This window comes from Phalacrocorax carbo, chromosome 9 (genome assembly GCF_963921805.1).
Source record: "Phalacrocorax carbo chromosome 9, bPhaCar2.1, whole genome shotgun sequence".
Taxonomy (NCBI): Eukaryota; Metazoa; Chordata; class Aves; order Suliformes; family Phalacrocoracidae; genus Phalacrocorax; species Phalacrocorax carbo.
In genome coordinates this window covers 1,523,708-1,541,846 of record NC_087521.1, presented here as the reverse complement: position 1 = coordinate 1,541,846, position 18,139 = coordinate 1,523,708, and the positions used below count along the sequence as shown (strand labels likewise).

Sequence of the window (18,139 nt, the reverse complement as noted above, 5' to 3'; positions counted from 1 at the left end):
GGAGGACACGAGGTTGGGGGAGATAGGGAGGCAATGTTAGGAGAGGGAGGATGGGGATGAAAAGGAGTCAGCAGCGAGGCTTACAAAGAATTGGGGCATTGGCTGGGAAAATAGAGGTAAAGCACTTTCTGGTAGACCCTTCAAGGGTTAACCGAGACTTTGGCTGAGATGGTAGCAGTGAGAAACCTTTGGTCGCTGGCTCCAGTGAAGTTACTCCGTGTGTTTGCTGTGGCTGGGATCCAGAAGGACAGTGAAGAGTCGAAAGGCTCAGCCTAACCAGAGGAGAGGCAGCTGCCAGGTAGCTGTCCCGGCTGCCTGGGACTCTGAAGAAGTCAGGTCCTCCAGGGCCCAATGTACCGGAGCTGAGATATCTGTACACATAGCTCTTTCAGTGTTTAAAGCCTCTCTTGCACTGTGCTTTGTTAAGATCAAACTGTACTTCTTTGGTTTAGGAACACTGCCTGGTTGGTGTATTAGCTGTTGGTCGTACGCACCTGGTCCAAAAACGGCTGGCATCTGAAAGAGCTCAGACCTGCTGGAGGCAACCCAGTCGACCTGCGGATGCTGTGAACCAGGAGCTGACCAAAAATAGTGGGAGAGCTCCAGGATTCCTCCCCAGAAAAGGTAAGGGCTGGAGGGTAAAACTGGTGGGAGTGCACTCATAGACCAGAACACCAGAGCAGTTCTCTGAGTACAGAGCTGACTGCATTGTAGATGGGACCTTTGAAATTTAAATACATAGAATGCATAAAGGATGGTCAAGATGTGAAGTTATTTGCATCAGTTCAAACTGCAGGTTGCTTTTTGGAAGTGTAAGATTGCCATTTGTGCACATCACCCTTGATTTCTCTCTGCTTTGAGTCACATCATTCTGATTGCTCCTAACTGATACTGCCAAACTTATTCGGGTGTTACTGCCTCTTTAAAACCTCATACTGGGATAGCCTTAGGCCGTTAAAACAATCAGGACAGTGGAGCAGTATCTCTGAGCTAAACCAGAGCAGTAGGTAAAGAGTGGAGGGTTGCTCTCTCTGGTGGTAAAAGCACAGGTGTGAGTATGATGATGAGGAATCTATTCCTGGCCCTAACTAGCAGTGCAGTCTCCGCACTTGATTCACCAGTGTGTTACTCTACTAATCTTTTTAGGCTCATCTTGCCACTCTCCTGTATCTAGGGCAGTCTGTTACACTTGCACAGCGTGGATGTAAAATGCTGTCAGAGTGGAAGGGTGATTTATATCCTGGGGCAAAACTTTATATTCGTCCTGGTAGATGGGCTGGACATTGTGGGACCAGAACAACCATCTCCAGACCCTGCAGCATTTTTAGAGCATTCTGTGTCTGCAGTATGCGGTGTGGTGCTCTAACAGGAGATTAAGCACAGGTGTTCTGATACAGCCTGCAGCAATTTAGGCCTCATTATTGTTTCCCTGTTGTGGATAAGGTTTCACGGGTAGGTCGTGCACAGTACTTCATCTCTAGTGGGGAACTTGCTTTGAATATTTAGGTGCTACATATATAAAATTCAGATTTATGTAGCACCTTCATCCCTCAGCCTATCCTGTCTCAGGGGTCTCTACCCTGTCTTAGTCGTAGTGCCCAAGAGATCCTATTCAAGGGTATTCTGTTGTCCCACTCTTGTAGGTATTCTTGCTCTGATAGACCCCTGTCTCTGAGACTGAGGAGCAGACCCAGTCATCTGCTGAAGGAGAGCAGTAGACTTAATTGTGGCAATGCTAAGTGTGGATAAGCAGTGTCAGCTGCTGCCTCGAGGTCCGACTGTGATCTTGCTGCCCATTGTGTAGCTGAGTAGAGGGTCAAGCTGAGTTGGTCAAGAAGTGTCATCTACTGAGTAGTAAAGTCCAGACCAGTGCTGCAAGGTTATGACAAAGCAAGTGTCAGCAGCTTCTTGGGAAGGCTGCTGGTGATGGACCGAGCCTTGGAATGAATCCAGCCGTTTTGTCAATGATGCAGCCATAAGTACTTCTGAAGAAAGCTGTGTCTGGCAAGCACTCTGGTGTATGGTAATATTGCTGTGGGTAGAGTAAATGCTGCTTATTGCCTGCCCTCAAGAACCATCAAAGGAAGCGCAGACATCTCCTATTACTGTTAAAACAAAAACTGAGCACCGTATGGGCACAAGAAAACATGGATCCATTGGCAGCAGAACAAAACTATGAATTATTAATTCCTCCAGTGCCTCCTGTATGTTCCATCCACGCTGGCTATTCAGGATGCTGTCTGCTGGAGATGCAGACAGATCTGCTTCCAAAGCCACAGTGACATGACCCTGCAGACTGTGATCACCACTTGGCTCAGCTTGTCCTCCATGAAACTGGCTTGTGTGGTGTTGTGACATCCTTGAAGACACAGAAGTAACCTTTGATCATCCTGTGGGCTGTTGATAGAAATTCTTGTTACACCAATGAAACTGGGATGTGTCTGGTAATGCCAGCTTGGAATTGGCTATGAGGTGAGGGCAGTGAGTTAGGACCAAGATGGAAGCACTGACTGCTCTGGCCCATTTTACAAAAGGGAGGTGGGGGCTGCAACTTTTGTGTAGTACTGCTTTGGTTTTTGTAAGAGAACTTGTACTATGTCAGTTTGTTCCTAGCTCTGTCTTGCTGTTGGATATCTTAGTGTCATCTGCTAAAGGTTTCCTGAGCACAGGCAGGATTTTCCTCTCCATGCAGAGTGCTAGTTTTTCTCAACTTGCTGACTAATGGGCATTTGTCTATGTAATGGTTGTCAGTTGGCAGCTGAAGCTGAGAGGCACTGAGGACTTACGGAACAGCAGAGACTAAATTCTCTTCCGATTCTTCTGTGAATGGCTCTGAGCTCAGGTAAGAGGTGCCTAGTGTGAGAGAAGGCATTGCTGAAGGTTTGTTCAGAGGTTGTTTCTCAGCATAAAAATCACATACTTGGATCCCTGTTTTTTTCTTTCTTTTTTCTTTTACCCTCCTGCTAGTTGGTATGAAGATTCCTTCAGCCATTTCACATACCCAGGCTGCACCATCCATGCCGTATTGCAGACTTCTGAGCATTTTTCCCCATTTTTGTTCGGCATCTTCCAGAGTTGCTCTTGGCTATTAGGCTTTTGCTGAGCAATATTCAGATTTTTAGTGTGTGAAAAGCTACAAGTGTGTAACTAGCAACTGCTGTAGAAATCATGGGCTTCTTAAAGCAAAAGTTTAACCCTTGCAGTTACAGCTGTCTTGTAATGTGCCCTACCCCATTTTGAGAGAACCTCAAATGTTCTTAAAGAGCTTTGAGGAAAGGAAGTGAATGATACTTCAGTCAAAATAAGACACCATAACTTGTGTCCAGAAGAGTTTTCAGTTTCTCATTATGTAACCTAGCTGCATTTCCCCTAGAGTGAGTCACTTCTGGAGTTGTCCTAGTCTAGAAGCTGAGGAAGCTGGGGAGGCTAAGATGAAATCCCAGACTATGTTTGAAGAGTCCTCACTGAAAGAAGTGGTGAAAGCATCTGGGGAGGAAGATTGCCCAGCTGTGTTGAGAGGTAGGATAGGTTTCACAAAGAGGGCTCTCAAGGAAGAAAGGGCTGGTCCTGAAGCAGGTAAACTGTGTTTGTCCTCCTGTGGTCTTGACAGAGGTGAAAAGACAATAAACTGGAAGAATACTTTTTTTTTTTCAAATGAGCGAAAGAATTAGACAAACAGAGCAGGCAGTGGATTTGTGGTTTCCATAGTGATGTAGCTGTGGAAGGTTTTGTATGGCTGAGCTTCGCCCTCTCTGCAATCACATTTGAAGGCTGTGAGTATTCAGCTTTTCTGCCAGGGAAATGTAAATATACATCAAACATGGAAATGGCTGAAAATGCATCTGCCTGTTCACGATTTGTATTTTTGCTATATTACCTGAATACATGGATGTTGGGACCCTCAGCTCCATTGTCGCTTATTTTTCCTTTAGCTGTTGTCCTGCACTGAAACAGTGCATAAAACTGTCGTAATACCACAGTTCTTGCTGCACCAGACAGTGAAATGTTGACCTGTATCATTTGCTTTCTCTCATCTGTACGTACACACACATCCCACAGCACTGATGCCTGTGACTCTCTGCTCACCCACACTGATTTCAAACACGTGCTGATTAAGAAACGTACACCTAACTCTTTCAGGGCATGCTAACTGATCAGAGCCCCACCCTGTGAAACTTGGAGAGGTGTACTTCATGCTGTGGGCCACAGAAGTAGGCTGCATGTGACATTAAATCGTGGTTTATTTTAATGGGCATTTTAAGAGTGTTTTAATAGTCAAAACCTATGACCTTCAGGGAATTTTTGCATATGGAGAGAGCTGTTTATGACCATGAATGGTTGAATTCGAGCGCCTTTAAATCTGGCTTTCAAAATAATTCGGAATGTGGAATTTTTGAGCATCTCAGCTGATGGATTATCAGTGGGTCATAGAGGTAGGGGAAGGAAAATGCTCAACGTGAGTGCTGGATGTACACAGGGTGTACCAGTCTTGCACACCCACTTGCATAGTCCAGTCCTCATGAGTCACCAGCATTTGTCCCTCATCATCTTCCTTTTTACAGGCTTCTCTTGCTGTTTGCCTGAACAAATCTCCCTTACCTTTGGCATTTGTTTTGCTTGTCTGATGGAGGTAATGGGTCATCTGCTCCTTTTATAGAAAGGAACGTTAATTATTTTCAGAAGGCTAATTAGGTTGCTAATGAGAAGCTCTACTGCAGTAATATTTCCTTTAATTATTCATTCTTAAGTGCTGTACAGAGAAGCTTATTGAATATGCTGTTAAATACAAATGCTTGTATCTGACTTAGAGATACACCTTCAGACTTGCTGAAAGAAATGCTTTGGTGAACTTGGGAGTCCATCTGACACGGATGACTGAGCAAATGAGACTGGTGCTGAGAGCTGCCTAGTCGTGCAGCCTTTTTGACTCCATGTGAATTCGGTGCTTCTGCAAGTGACTGGCTGCAGTTACTCTCTGTATTCCAGCTTTGCTTTGTGGCTTTTTGGCAGTATCGGTAACCAATTGTGCTAGCAGCCAAACTAATCTATAGTTAGATGCAGCCCTCAGACCAAATAGTTTAGTCTAATTAGCCAGATGGCAGCCAGAGGCACAGAGAGGTGGAGTGACTCATCCAAGGCCATGTCGCAGATCATGGCAAACCTGGTAATAAAGCAGAGGAAGTCAGTCCTGTGTTAGTGCACTGCACTATTTGGCCCCTTGTGCCTCTCTCAGGGCCAGCATAGCTCACTACAAGACTTATACCAGTTTGCATATTGCTTCATGAGGAGGCACGGCTGCTCAACAACCCCATCTGTGTATCCATCTTGGCACTGACTTAGTAAGGTCCTTTTGCTTCTCCATCTGAGTCCTGACTGCTACTTGCTTCTCTCCTCTTTTCACCCTTTGTTGTAGAAATCTCAGTGCCTTTTAGAATTGCTCTGAGATTCTAGATGATATTTTGGTTTTAGTACTCCCAGGATGAGAGCTGTTGGAGTGGATCTCCAGCATCCCCTGCTTTTTGAGTCCTGAGCCTTCATGCAGCTCTGCAAATGAGCTTCACTTTTTGGCAGCATCCTCTGATGTCCAGTCCCATTCCTGAGTCTGCTCTTAGCCAGACTCTTGGAATTCTTTACATGCTGTAGCTCTACCAGGCAAGATGGTGAGGGAAGGCTGCTGAACGGGGGCCGCTCCCAGGCATCACAAGATGCTCCCTATGTTTATATACTGATCATCATAGACTCAGTTGCAGAAGGAAGATCTGTCAGTGTGGTGGATGCAGTGCAAAACTTCATCCGTTGTACTGTGCTGTCAAAGTATCTAAGTGCAGGTGACTGAAGAGTGACTCAGGCATAATACCCAAGAAAACTATCATCAGCATGAGATAGCAAAAGTCACCCTCCCAGTTCTTTTCAGGAACACATGTGCACTGCTAGAACAACTTTTACCTGTGCTCCACACATGCATGACTGCCTTGGCTGAGGCACATTAATTGAAAAATTAATTTTGCGTATGTAGCATTTAAGTTAACCTTGCGTATCTTTACAGCTGTGGGAACTCTGAGAGACAATGAAGATATAAAGATATATATGTGTGCCTCCAGGACTGTCAATAGTAGATGCATGATTCAGGCATGAAATGACATCTGTTAAGTGTTTTACATATCCAGTGACAAGATAACATAAGGTGCCTCTCTGGTTCCATTTGCTATGGGTCACTTGATGCTCTGTTGAGCAGATTTTAGAGATGGTTTGAAAAGAATTTAGGGTTTGGGGGTTTTGGAGAGGTTTTGTTTTTTTTTCTGGTGGCCAGGGTGAGCAGTATCTAACTGTTTTACTTAAGACTGAGGAGTTCTTTTCTAGACTTATCACAAGACAGTTCCCAACACACAGATGAGAACTGCCACCTTTGTTCAGCTTGCTCTTTGCCCAGAGGCATGAGATACCTATTGCTGCCCAGAAGGAAAACAAGATAAAGAAAAAATCCTGTTCGATAAGACCTGAAATTACTCTATGTAGCCACAGGCATTTCACTGAGGTGGATAAATCAGTGTTGTACATGCTTTAAGCACCTCTAAGTAGGTACTGGAAAGATGCAGGAATGGTAGCATCAGCAATGCTCAAACTCCAGTTTTGTCTCCAGGATGTGTCCATCTCTAGCTACCTTCACAGGCTCTAGTTAACTACAGATGGGATCCTGGAGAGACAAAGCTTGTAATGAAGGTACCTTTGTCAAGTGCCTGAAATTCATGAATGAATTTGGGCCTGTGTGTGTGAAATGTTTATATGAAATTCAAAAGGTAATAAAACTGTCATGCAAATAATTAGTTTGTTAGAATGGTATCATGTTGCAGTAATAGTGTAAGGCGGATTACTGGAGGCTGAATCTCAATGAACAAGTTGCTCAGAGGTGCGTTTCAGTCATGGAGAGCTCAGTACCTGCACAAAGGAAAGCTCCTTGCTGCTTAAATAACAGCTGTACCTCCTAAAGTAACAAGCTGTTGTTTAGAGTATGTCTTTGAACTTTTATCTTCAAGACCTGTCAAAATAAAAGCTTGAAAAGATAAGTTGGAAATTAAGGGCATGGCAAATGAAGACCTGGGCGGAAAGTCCCTGGCAGAAAATAGTGTGACCCTGCCCTGTTTGGGAGCCGGTTGTTAATGGGGTAGGACACTCTTGTCACCCCTGGCCAAGGCCATTCTGTCTAAATACAAAAAGACAATTACATAGTAGCTGGGTAAAGCCTTAGGTTACAGTTCAATGGAAAGAAGCCAGTTGAATTGCCCTTCCATTAAAAGGCATCTATTGCTGCATGAGACTCGAGGATGGCAGGCTTGCCTCCATGCTATAGAGGATGGCACGTCTGTGGTTGTTTTCTTTTCTGGTTGTAGTTGCCAGGCCCCGTGGGGAAACTGAGTCCTTCTGACCAGGTGCAGAGTACAATAAACTTCCTATGACAAGTAGACAGAAATTAGTGGAGGCTTGGTACTTGACAGAAAGAGAAACTAATTACGGGAGGTGTTAAGAACAAACTGAACTTCATTGATTGGAAGTCATGGTCTCACCACTTCCTCTTACACTTCCTGTCTGGTGTAAATGGCTCTGTAGCCCATAGCCTGGAAGACAGCATTTTGTCCAGTGTTTCCGCTGACAGTCTCCTGCATTTCATAGGATTTGGCCACTAGATTGTCACGGGACTTCAAAAATAAGCCTCTTCTAGGAACCAGGTGATGTCCAGCTCGGTATTCTCTTATCTTCAAAGATCAAGTGCAATATGGTTTTCTAAGGAGAGGTAATACATGTTGCTGGGTCAACTGATATCGTGGATGGGTGGACGGGGGCAATAAGTTTCAGATATTCAGGTGATCTTTGGGCTTGAAGCTGTCTGAAGGTGAGTATCAGGTTTCCATCTCTGATCTGACCAAAGTAGTAAGATCAAAGTTACTGAAAACGTAGCCTGGGTCTGCACTAGCTAATTCTCCCTGGCATGAGCATTTTGTTTAGGGAGCCCAGCAGTGGGGAGGGACTGTGCGTATCGCAGCCCCAGCTGGACAGAGTCACTGGGCCACCAACTCTTGCTTTGCACTTGTGTCCCCACATGTTCCTGAGGCCCCTGTATGACCATCACAAACACTTTTGTAAGGAGAATTCAGAGTTGGTGAAAGGTACTATCTGGGCTGTCCAAAGGGACGTCTGAACTCTTGTAAATGAAAGAGAAGCTTTGGCAATGAGAACGGGAACTTTCTGTTAGTGCATCAACATGAGTTATCTGTTCTGGAAAGAGCAGCTTCCAGAGGCAAGTAAAAGAATCTGGAGTCAACTGGTGTCTGGTCTCTCTTCTGAGATGGCCGAAGATCTGGGCCAATTAGTGCCCGTGTTTGGATTATGAAGATGTTTTGTCAATCATCAGGAATTAAACAAATATATACAAGAAAAAAGAGCTATGTGTGCTTTTGAACGTTTTCTCTTTGAAGCCTGAAAAACAGAATAAATAGGATTCTGGTTTCTAGATCTTACTTCTGCAGCAGGAGCGAATGATGACATGGTATGACACGTTTGTTGAGGCACAGGCTGTCTTTTCATGTGTGTTTATACAGGCCTATGTCATCTTGATTTGCTGACACCCTACCACTCCCCCTGGTAGTGATATTAAGGGAAAGAATGTCTTATTGTGAAGTATACTAACACAACTGAAGATGCGAAGAATTTGGTTGTCTTAAACTTCTACTTTAAACAGGTAGGATGTTCAGTTTCATCTGTAGTGTTACCATTTGGGACAGACGGACACATCTGGAGCCTTCAGCCAGTGACATGTGCTGCTAGCACAAGGCTGAGACTGCTGGAGATGATATGCAACAGCCCGTTCCTGCTGCTGATCATTCTGTCGGGGTATTAGTCAAATGCTAGCCATGCTGCACTGCAGTGCCAGGTTAGTGGAGACAGGTTTTAAAACAGTTGTCTTCCCTTTCTTTGTAAGGGCTAAACAGGTCAGTGCGGATAGTCTGGCTATATTCAGTCATTTTCTCTTCTCTCTGCATGCAGCAGATGCTTGGTTTCGGACAGAAGGGAGTGCCGAACTAGAGAAGCACAGTGTACTCCTGCCTGCAGAGCAGAGTAGAATTTACTTTTAGTGAAACTGAAATTGTGTCTTATATCAAGGGAAGCTGTTACTAATGTAGCCTTCTAAGCAGAGTCATATGAGACAAAAGACTGGTAGAGAAGCATTCTTGACTTACCTTGACAGCTTTTGTTGTTGGGGTTTTGTCAGCTGCCTGACACCATATGCAGTCAAGAGTCATAATCTTAACTTTTCTTCCAGTGCTCTCGAGATTATTGTTCATCCCAGTGCAGCCTTTTGGTCCATATCCCACCATTTTCCTCTGCCTCTCCCCATTCTTCTGTATTCTAGCAACTTGGCTTCCAAGCAAGGCGAGCAAAGAGTATGTCTCTCCTAAGCCAAGCGTGGATCTGTACTGCTCTGTTAACTTTGCCATAGAACAAAACTCTGATTCTTTGTTCCAGCTGTGTCAATTTTACAAGAGCTGGTGCAGGAAGATGATGTGGCTAAACTGCTCCGATGTAACTTTCGTAAGTCTTTTGTCTCTTGCCCTTTTTGACCGCTGAGAGACTTTTTACGTGCCTTCCCTATCTCTTCTGACTTGTCCATACCTGAGTGCTGCCTCTTCTCAGCCATTGTTCAGCAGCTCAACAGTGAGAGGAAGCTAGCCTTACTTTTTTTCCAGGGCATTTTCCAGCCCCATTAAGGTTCCCAGCCAGGCTGGTTTAAAGGATTCTGTTAACTTGGGGTTGGTAGCCAGAAGGAGGAGGGAACATGCATCCAGATTTTATCTTGTCACTGTTGTAGCTGCGCAAATCTATGGATCTTCATTATTATCTGCTTAGGTGAAGTAAATCATTAGGATTCAGTGACGAGTTTAATTCCCTGACATCTGCCCCCTACAAGGCTTCAGCTACCAACACACTTACAATTTTACTTGTGTGTTCTTCCTTGTTTCCCTCTATTCTACAAATACTCCAGGGTCTTTCCACCCTGCTTCTTTCAGATCCACCTTCAGTTCTCAAGGCAAGGTTCTTGCAAGCCTTTCCCCAAATTAATTCTTACCAGCTTTTCCTCTCCATCTGTGCTTTGGCTCACTGGGTCCTAGAGAAGACAACACAAATATGGTAGTAATTTTAAGAACCAAGCAAGAAAATTGCTCTGCCTTCTACTGCGGTAGCTGTGTGTGGACTCAAATTCAAGTCTCTTTTTATCATTGTGCTTTTACCTTTTGCAACTGTGCCATGTTTCTGCAGCTGAGAGTGGAAAATGTCTTCTGTACAGACTGATAGCTGATAGGAGTGAAGAGGTGAGTAGTATTTTTACCTCCTTGCTAAGTTTAGGATTAGAGTTAGCAGTTCTTAAGGATTTTCTTTTCTAAGGTAGAAGCTTAATTCCTTTTTCAGATGTTTAGCAAGTAGGTGGTATTAACATGATCAGTTAAATTCCATGAGTCCTGAAGCAGATGCATGTTAGCTGCTATTCACGAGATAGATTGAAAAATTCTAAACCTGAAGGCTGAATGTGTAGATTAGATCTGGAAGAAGGGATGAATGTGAGTAGGGTCTCAGCACGTACCACAGCCATAAACTGCTAGATCTGCAAAGCAGCCTGAAGCTGTTGTATTGCTTTATTTCATGGTTTGGGCTACCCTGTGCCATGAAAGATGAATTCGTGGACTCCAGGCATTCAGAAGCATCTGAAGCATCCCAGTGTACCTACATATAGACTTTTCTGTCTTAAGGACCTAAAGTCTTACACTTAAGTTGACTAATAAATATAGGCAAGTTTAGAAAAAGCTTTCCTGGACTGGAGCAATAAATATGTTTGTTGGTCTTATTGGGGAGACCGTTCAATGGAGCATGGTCATTTGGACACACCGCAGTCACAAAAGGAAATGTGGAAGGAGGGTATAAACATAATATTAAGTGGATCTGCTTTCAGAGGAGCTGCGTAAAGGCTGGAACTGAGCATGCCCTGTGGAGCAGTGATAAATGATTGGCAGGCTGCAGGTAGGAATCCTGAATCCAATAGTAGTGTTTTATGTATTGGGTTTGTGTTGCAAGATTTTGGTAGTGGGGAGGCCACAGGGCTGGCGTCTGTAGAAAAACTGCTGGAAGCTTCCCCTATGTCTGATACAGCCAATGCCAGCCGGCCACTGGCCAAGGCTGAGTCCTTCAGCGATGGTGGTAGTGCCTCTGGGATAGCAGATTTAAGAAGGGGGAAATCCCTGTGTAACGTCAGCCAGAGAGAGGAGTGAGAACATGTGAGAGAAACAGCCCTGCAGACACCGAGGTCAGTGGAGAAGGAGGGGAGGAGGTGCTCTGGGTGCCAGAGCAGAGATTCCCCTGCAGCCCGTGGTGAGGCAGGCTGTCCCCCTGCAGCCCATGGCGGTCTGTGGTGGAGCAGATATCCCCCTGCAGCCCATGGAGGACCCCACCCCAGAGCAGGTGGATGCCTGAAGGAGGCTGCGACCCCGTGGGAAGCCCGCACTGGAGCAGGCTCCTGGCAGGAGCTGTGGCCCCACAGAAAGAGCAGCCTGCGCTGGGGCAGGTTTGCTGGCAGGACTTGTGACCCATGGGGGACCCACGCTGGAGCAGCCTGTGCCTGAAGGACTGCACCCCAGGGAAGGGACCCACGGTGGGGCAGTTAGTAAAGAACTATAGCTCATGGGAAGGACCCACTGGAGAAGTTTGTGGAGGACTGTCTCCTGTGGGAGGGACCCCATGCTGGAGCGGGGGAAGAGTGTGAGGAGGAAGGAGCAGCACAGACAACGTGTGATGAACTGACCACAACCCCCATTTCCTGCTGGTGGGGAGGAGGTGGAGAAAGTTGGGAGTGCAATTAAGCCAGGGAGGAAGGGGTGGGGGAAGTGTTTTAAGATTTAGTTTTTATTTTCTCCTTATCCTACTCTGATTTGATTGGTAATAAATTAAACTAATTTCCCCACGTCAAGTCTGTGTTGCCCGTGACCGTAATTGGTGAGTGATCTCTCCCTGTCCTTATCTTCACCCATGAGCCTTTCATTATATTTTCTCTTCCCTGTCCAGCTGAGGAGAGGAGCAATAGAGCAGCTTTGGTGGGCACCTGGTGTCCAGCCAGGGTCAACACACCACAACGTAAAAGGTCAGAAGAAGCAATTCTAGGGAAAAAAAAGAAATCCATCCCCTTCAAGTAGAGGCAAAGACGGGGTGAATGAGCAAATCAATAAAGACAACATTGAAATGTGTCTATGTGTCTTTATATATCTCTATAGAATTGAAAATTATGTAGGCATAGCGGGTTGATTTGCCTTTGTTAAAGCAGATATCTGTGATCCGGTCCAAACTGGAGCATGAGAGAACAGTCCAGTTCCGTGGTTTGGGAGAGAGGCAATAAGAAGCTCAGAAGGAGTTGGAAAAGAACAAAGGTGACATGAGCTATAGTCAGAGGAAATGTGGGGCATCCTTATGACCCAGCTCCCTGGCTCATGAGCTGGAGTGCACAAAGCCACAGCTGGGAACATGTATTTCATCTGGAAAAACAGTGCTAGGCAACGCCCCTGGGACTGTAAGCTGACTGATTGGAAAAGGAGTGAGCTGTGGGACACAGCAGTAAAAGCTTACGGACCAATGCTGAGTTAAGAAATTGATGTCTGAAGAGATAAGAGGCTTTCTTGAATGGCAGGCAGAAATAGCCTGGCAAATACCAGTTCTGCGTGGGGCACAAATGTTGAGTCATTGCTTTATTTAAAAGAGCTTTCCACCTTTCAGAAGGCTGAGAGTTTCAGTCACGGCCCCTGTGGCTCTGGTGCTGCCTTCTTGGGACACACAGCACATAATCAGATGAATGAGTCTGGCTTGAAGGGGAGTCATAAACATATTAGAGGTTTATGGTGGATCTGATGCTTCAGGTTTACAAAAGAGAAAAATGGCAGGCGTGCATAAAACATGAAGATGTGTGTTTGTAACCTGAATGCTAAGCTTCCTGATACCTTGAGGAAATACTAGCACTAAAAATGTAAGCCTTCTTTTGCAAAGATGTAAACAGCAATGAAGTACCCAACACAGTGGAGGGGTATGTCTGCCGTGAAGGAACCAGGCCCTAAAACCTAAGGTCTTGTTGACTTGTTATTCTGGACAGAGAAGTTTGGCTGGTCTGTGAAGGCAGATTTACCTAAGTGATGCACTTAGAGGGTGCTGCTTGTTTTTTCTGAATTGAAATAAACCTGAACAATAGAGTACAAAACTCAACACTAATTTATTTGCCTATATAATATATTTTCACTGCTGATTACGTACTTTGCAAACCAGTGATGGCATGATTACTCCCCATGGTACGTTAATTGGTGGGCACTAGTGGGAGAAACTCCGGGAAACTGCTCGGAGGAGCTGCCTTTCCCAGCTGTAGGCATGGCTGCCTACTTGAGGATCTTGTCAGCCATGGTGAGGGGGTCAGTAGGATTCTGAGATTTATCCTCTTCTACCTTTCCTTTCCAGGATGTTTCTACCTCTGAGGACCTGTATGAAATTGAAATTAAGATTATGAGGTAGCCACTGTTTTGGATGCTCCACAAGGGTTCTTTTGGTGGAAAAGAATAATTTAGAAATCTGAGACTGCTCAAGTTTTTTCCACCAGGAATGCTGGGAGGAAACTTGAGGAATCACAGCCTGGCGAATAGCAGATAGCACTTGGAAGACCTGTTCTTTCACGTCTCAGCAGCAGTTTAATGTTAGGAAGGAAAATATACATATTGAGGAAGAAAAATTATTTTCTGTAGGATTGCCATCAAGAGACTTCCAAAAGGGGAAAGAAAGAAGATGACTTCTTATGACAGTCTTGGCCTGTGTTTCTGAAGGTGCTTAAATGTGTGCTCCCTCCTGTTCCAGCTCTTTATGCAGTGCCTTGTGCTTGCAAATTTTAAACCTAACTCAGCTTAGACCAAGATGCTAGGTTTCTTTATGATTTACACTATCCAGTTACCTACTGTCGGTTGAATGCTGGGAGTTTATAAAGGCTTGCGTACTGGTGAAGAGTAATACAAGGAGAGTTCTTTATAGTTTTATTAGTACTACTAATAGTAGCGTAAGTAGCTTTACACAGCATGAATTTCCAGTAAAAGAAGCATTCTGAGATGCTGCTTTGAACTTTACCTGCAGCAAGCTAGGAGAGACTGCCTTGTATCTGTCAACAGTTCTAATTTTTTTTGTCTTTTTACACATACTGCTGTTCTTCACAGATTTAAGTGATTTGGATTATGTCAGGGTATTAGCAGGCTAGGATTTTAGATAATCTTACTTCACTGCCTTGATCACAACATTTTTCTCTGCCAAGCTTCATTTTCAATGTGAAATGTGTTTGGATGTTTTTGTCTTTTTTTTTTTTTTTTTGCCAAACCTGGCTTTCTTCCACTCCATGCTGATTCTGGCTTGTAACTGCAGATTGTTCAGAAGAGCTGGGCTAAGCATATTTATTTGTTACTGGTACTGAACCTTGTGAGTTGTCCAAATCAATTTATTACTGTCGTGTTGGACTGGTGTATTTGCTTATCATTTTGCTTTGGAAAGAAGATGGGGCATTTGCTAAACAACAAAAAAAACCCAACAAACCTTTTCAAAAAAGAACTGAATTTCTAAACAGCTTTAAGAAACAATGTAAGATAGGTGATACATAATCATAGAGTTGTTTAGGTTGGAAAGATCTTTAAGGTCATCAAGTCCAACTGTTAACCTAACAGTACCAAGTCCACCACTAAACCAAATCCCAAAGCACCACATCTACCTGTCTTCTAAATACCTCCAGGGATGGAGACTCCACCACCTCCCTGGGCAGCCTGTGCCAATGTCTGACAACCCTTTCGGTGAAGATGATTTTCCTAATGTCCAACCTAAACTTCCCCTGGCGCAGCTCAAGGCCATTTCCCCTCGTCCTATCGCTTGTTACTAGGGAGAAGAGACCGACCCCTGCCTCGCTACAACCTCCTTTCAGGTAGCTGTAGAGAGCGATAAGGTCTCCCCTCAGCCTCCTCGTCTCTAGACTAAACAACCCCAGCTCCCTCAGCCGCTCCTCACAAGACTTGTTCTCTAGACCCTTCACCAACTTCGTTGCCCTTCTCTGGACACACTCCAGCACCTCAATGTCCTCCTTGCAGTGAGGGGCCCAAACCTGCCCACAGTACTCGAGGTGGGGCCTCACCAGTGCCGAGCACAGGGGCACGATCACCTCCCTGCTCCTGCTGTCCACACCGTTCCTGATACAAGGCAGGATGCCATTGGCCTTCTTGGCCGCCTGAGCACACTGCTGGTTCATATTCAGCCAGCTGTTGACCAATACTTCCAGGTCCCTTTCCACCAGGCAGCTCTCCAGTCACGCTCCCCCATCCTGTAGTGTTGCATGGGGTTGTTGTGACCCAAGTGCAGGACCTTAATGTTGTCTATTCTTTACATCTGTTGGCTCTCTAGTGACAGTGGAAAGGATATTGACTATGGCAAAATCTTGTAAACTCTCAGCATGTTCTCGGGATATTCCCTCTCTCCATTCATCACACTGTTTTGGGTTGCTTTTTCCTGGTAAGCCATGATGTGCGTTATGTTCTTTGAATGTCAGATTTGCCTCAGTCAGCTAATACAACATGTTAAGCTTAAGCTGTCAAGAACAGCCATGGATTTTGATTGCCACTGTACTTGAATGCATGGTTTGAAATGGAGGGGCCCAGCCCACAGGATCTTACAAGTCTGCAGTTGCCCATCAGGGAACTATGCGTGCTCAGACCTGGGCCTGAAGTCATGGGCTGCAAACCTGCAGCAGCTTTTGAAAAATGGGCTCTAGGAACTCAATTCTGCTCTCACTGCAGAGAATGAAGTACACCTGGACTTACTGTCCAGGTTGAGATAATGCTGAATCCAGCAGTTGAGCACTCGAAACTGGAGGATGGTGGATACAGATTCTCAGGGCAGGTTGTGCCCCCCTTGACATGCCATCTTTGCGGGAGCAGACCTTCTGTAGTGCTGGCCCCTTCCGCCGCAGCATTAGTGAGAAGCTCTGCCCGCTCCAACAGCAGGGTCCTGGCTTCAGTCTCTGCTTTGTGCTCGGGCCACTTCAGGGGCACTTGGGCCCCTGCTGGACACTTGCTTCTTTGAATGCTGTAGTACTGGCAAATGCTGGGGCCTCAGGGCAGCTTTTCCAAACAGGGGAGAGCAGCAGGTATGGCACAGGAGTCTTCCAGCAGCAGGCCTGGAGAAGGATATGACCTTACCTGAAAGATGCTGGGGAGATTTGGGGATAATACTTCTGGATGCCAAGTCTGGACTCAGTCATTTTTCATAGATTTGTCTTGCAAGTCTGCTGTTTGCTTGACTCTTGAGGGGTCTTAACTTGTCAGGAACATGGGAAGCATCCCTTTTGGACACTGTAAATAAAGAGCTGCTGCCTTAATTTGATCTCAAGTTGGAGTGGTCACTGTGGGCTAAGGTGTGTTTGAGTAACATGATGCTATGTGTGAGGCAGGGCATGGGAAATCTCAGCTTTCTGCACTGCCATTCATGAGATTACTTTAGTCAGAAAACTATTCTTTAAACTACCAATGTCTTCAGGTTTTCTCTTTGCTCTCTGAAAAGCCCCCCTCTACATTCCGTCCCAAGAAAACTCTTCCCATTGTGAAATGGTGCCTTGCGGGCAGCCCACACACAGGCATTACCAGAAAGAACTACACTTCCCCATCCCTTTGGCTTAGTCTAGTAATTGGATTTATTTAATCTCCTTTTGTCGTCATTCTTTTTTACTGTATCCCAGTTCTTTTTGGAACAGATTTGAAAGATAGGCACGGATCAGAGGCTGCCAGCAGGTACAGAGTGAACTGGGCAAGGGAATGAGGAGTGGCAGGGAATTGATGTGCCTTCTAAGGGAAAGGACCTAGAGACAAAAGAGGGGGAAATGCAGATTGGAAATGGGCTGTGCTTTCTTACTCATAATACATGGCTGTGTGGGTAGAACTCAGAGGAAGGGAGACAACGGGCATCCTGATGGAAGTGGAGTCCAGAGGCAGAAGCAGCAAAAGCAGATGATTAATACTTTCAGAACTGACCAAAATCCCAGGGCTCCAGATCCATCCTGAAAGTGCTAAGAGTAAGCAATTGACATCAGGTCTGTATTTGGAGTTATCTGTCTGTGGCATGCTTTTAGCTTCGTTGCAGGGCTTGATTAATTGGTCTGCTGGAACTGTTCCACACTTCAGTACAGTCAAAATTCTATTTTCTGAGCCACAGTTAATTGAGGCTCTCAGTTACCTGAAGGATGAATATCTCCTCAGAGTTATGACTTCAGCACATAAGTACTGCTAAGACTTTACTGTATAAATCTTTAAAGACTGATGAACTAACGTCTTGGGGCCAAATCCAGCACCAGTGATCTGTAAATCGTTAATCCTAATGGTTTGTGTGAGATTTATATGAAAATGTTGAAGTCAGCTTTGCAGCACAATCATTGAATGTTGTCTGTGGTTGCAAAGGTATACTCATTTGGCGTTTATTTGCAGGTAAAAGGCAAAATAAGAGAGGAGGAATTAAATTTAAAAAGGTAGTGTCCAAAAATGCGCATCAATTTTCATTGACGCATCCTTCTATCTACTCTTTGTTAAAGCAGAAAAGCAGATACGTGTCGGATTCTCCTAGCTTTAAGGAAGAACACAGTAGCTACAGTGATGTGCCAGTGAAAGTAATTCAAAAAGCCATGAAGAATGGTTACTTGCGTAATTACTGTTTGGGTAAGAAGGCCCTGAGGAAAGAGAAAATCATAAGCAGTAGAGTTTACGGTCAGGGAGTGGCAGGTGCCCACTACTTCAGAGCTGTCTGCTGCTCGCAGTCCTGTCATTCGGAGGGACTGAAGTATGCTACTACGTAAGTGCCCCCTCTGTCTGCAGTTACTCTTTCAAGGTAAGAAGTAATTATGATATGTAACACAGGGTTATAGATGTATCTAAGGCATTGCTTAGAAATATGAACATGCATGTTATGAAACAAAATAGTAGTAAATACTTCAAATATGAAAATAAAAAAATGAGAGCACAGTATTAACTGGCGGAAACAACCAGGCACTAAGAATAAGGAA

At 44.9% G+C, this 18,139-nt stretch overlaps 2 protein-coding genes across 4 annotated transcripts in view; both read left to right on the top strand.

Moving 5' to 3' along the window:
• TMEM229B (transmembrane protein 229B) overlaps positions 1-18,139 on the top strand; it is a 36,972-nt gene that overhangs the window by 10,449 nt on the left and 8,384 nt on the right. The window contains exon 1 of one of the 2 annotated variants that reach the window (XM_064460062.1): positions 535-624. The exons of the other annotated variant lie outside the window; for it this stretch is intronic. The gene's annotated coding sequence lies outside the window, so the exon portion shown is untranslated. Of the gene's footprint in view, positions 1-534; positions 625-18,139 lie in introns of those variants that run through there. 2 annotated transcript variants of the gene reach the window in all.
• RAD51B (RAD51 paralog B) overlaps positions 535-18,139 on the top strand; it is a 479,852-nt gene continuing 462,247 nt past the window's right edge. Inside the window, exon 1 of one of the 2 annotated variants that reach the window (XM_064460053.1) lies at positions 535-624. The gene's annotated coding sequence lies outside the window, so the exon portion shown is untranslated. The remainder of the gene's footprint in view (positions 625-18,139) is intronic. The other variant, XM_064460061.1, reaches the window with a different exon arrangement.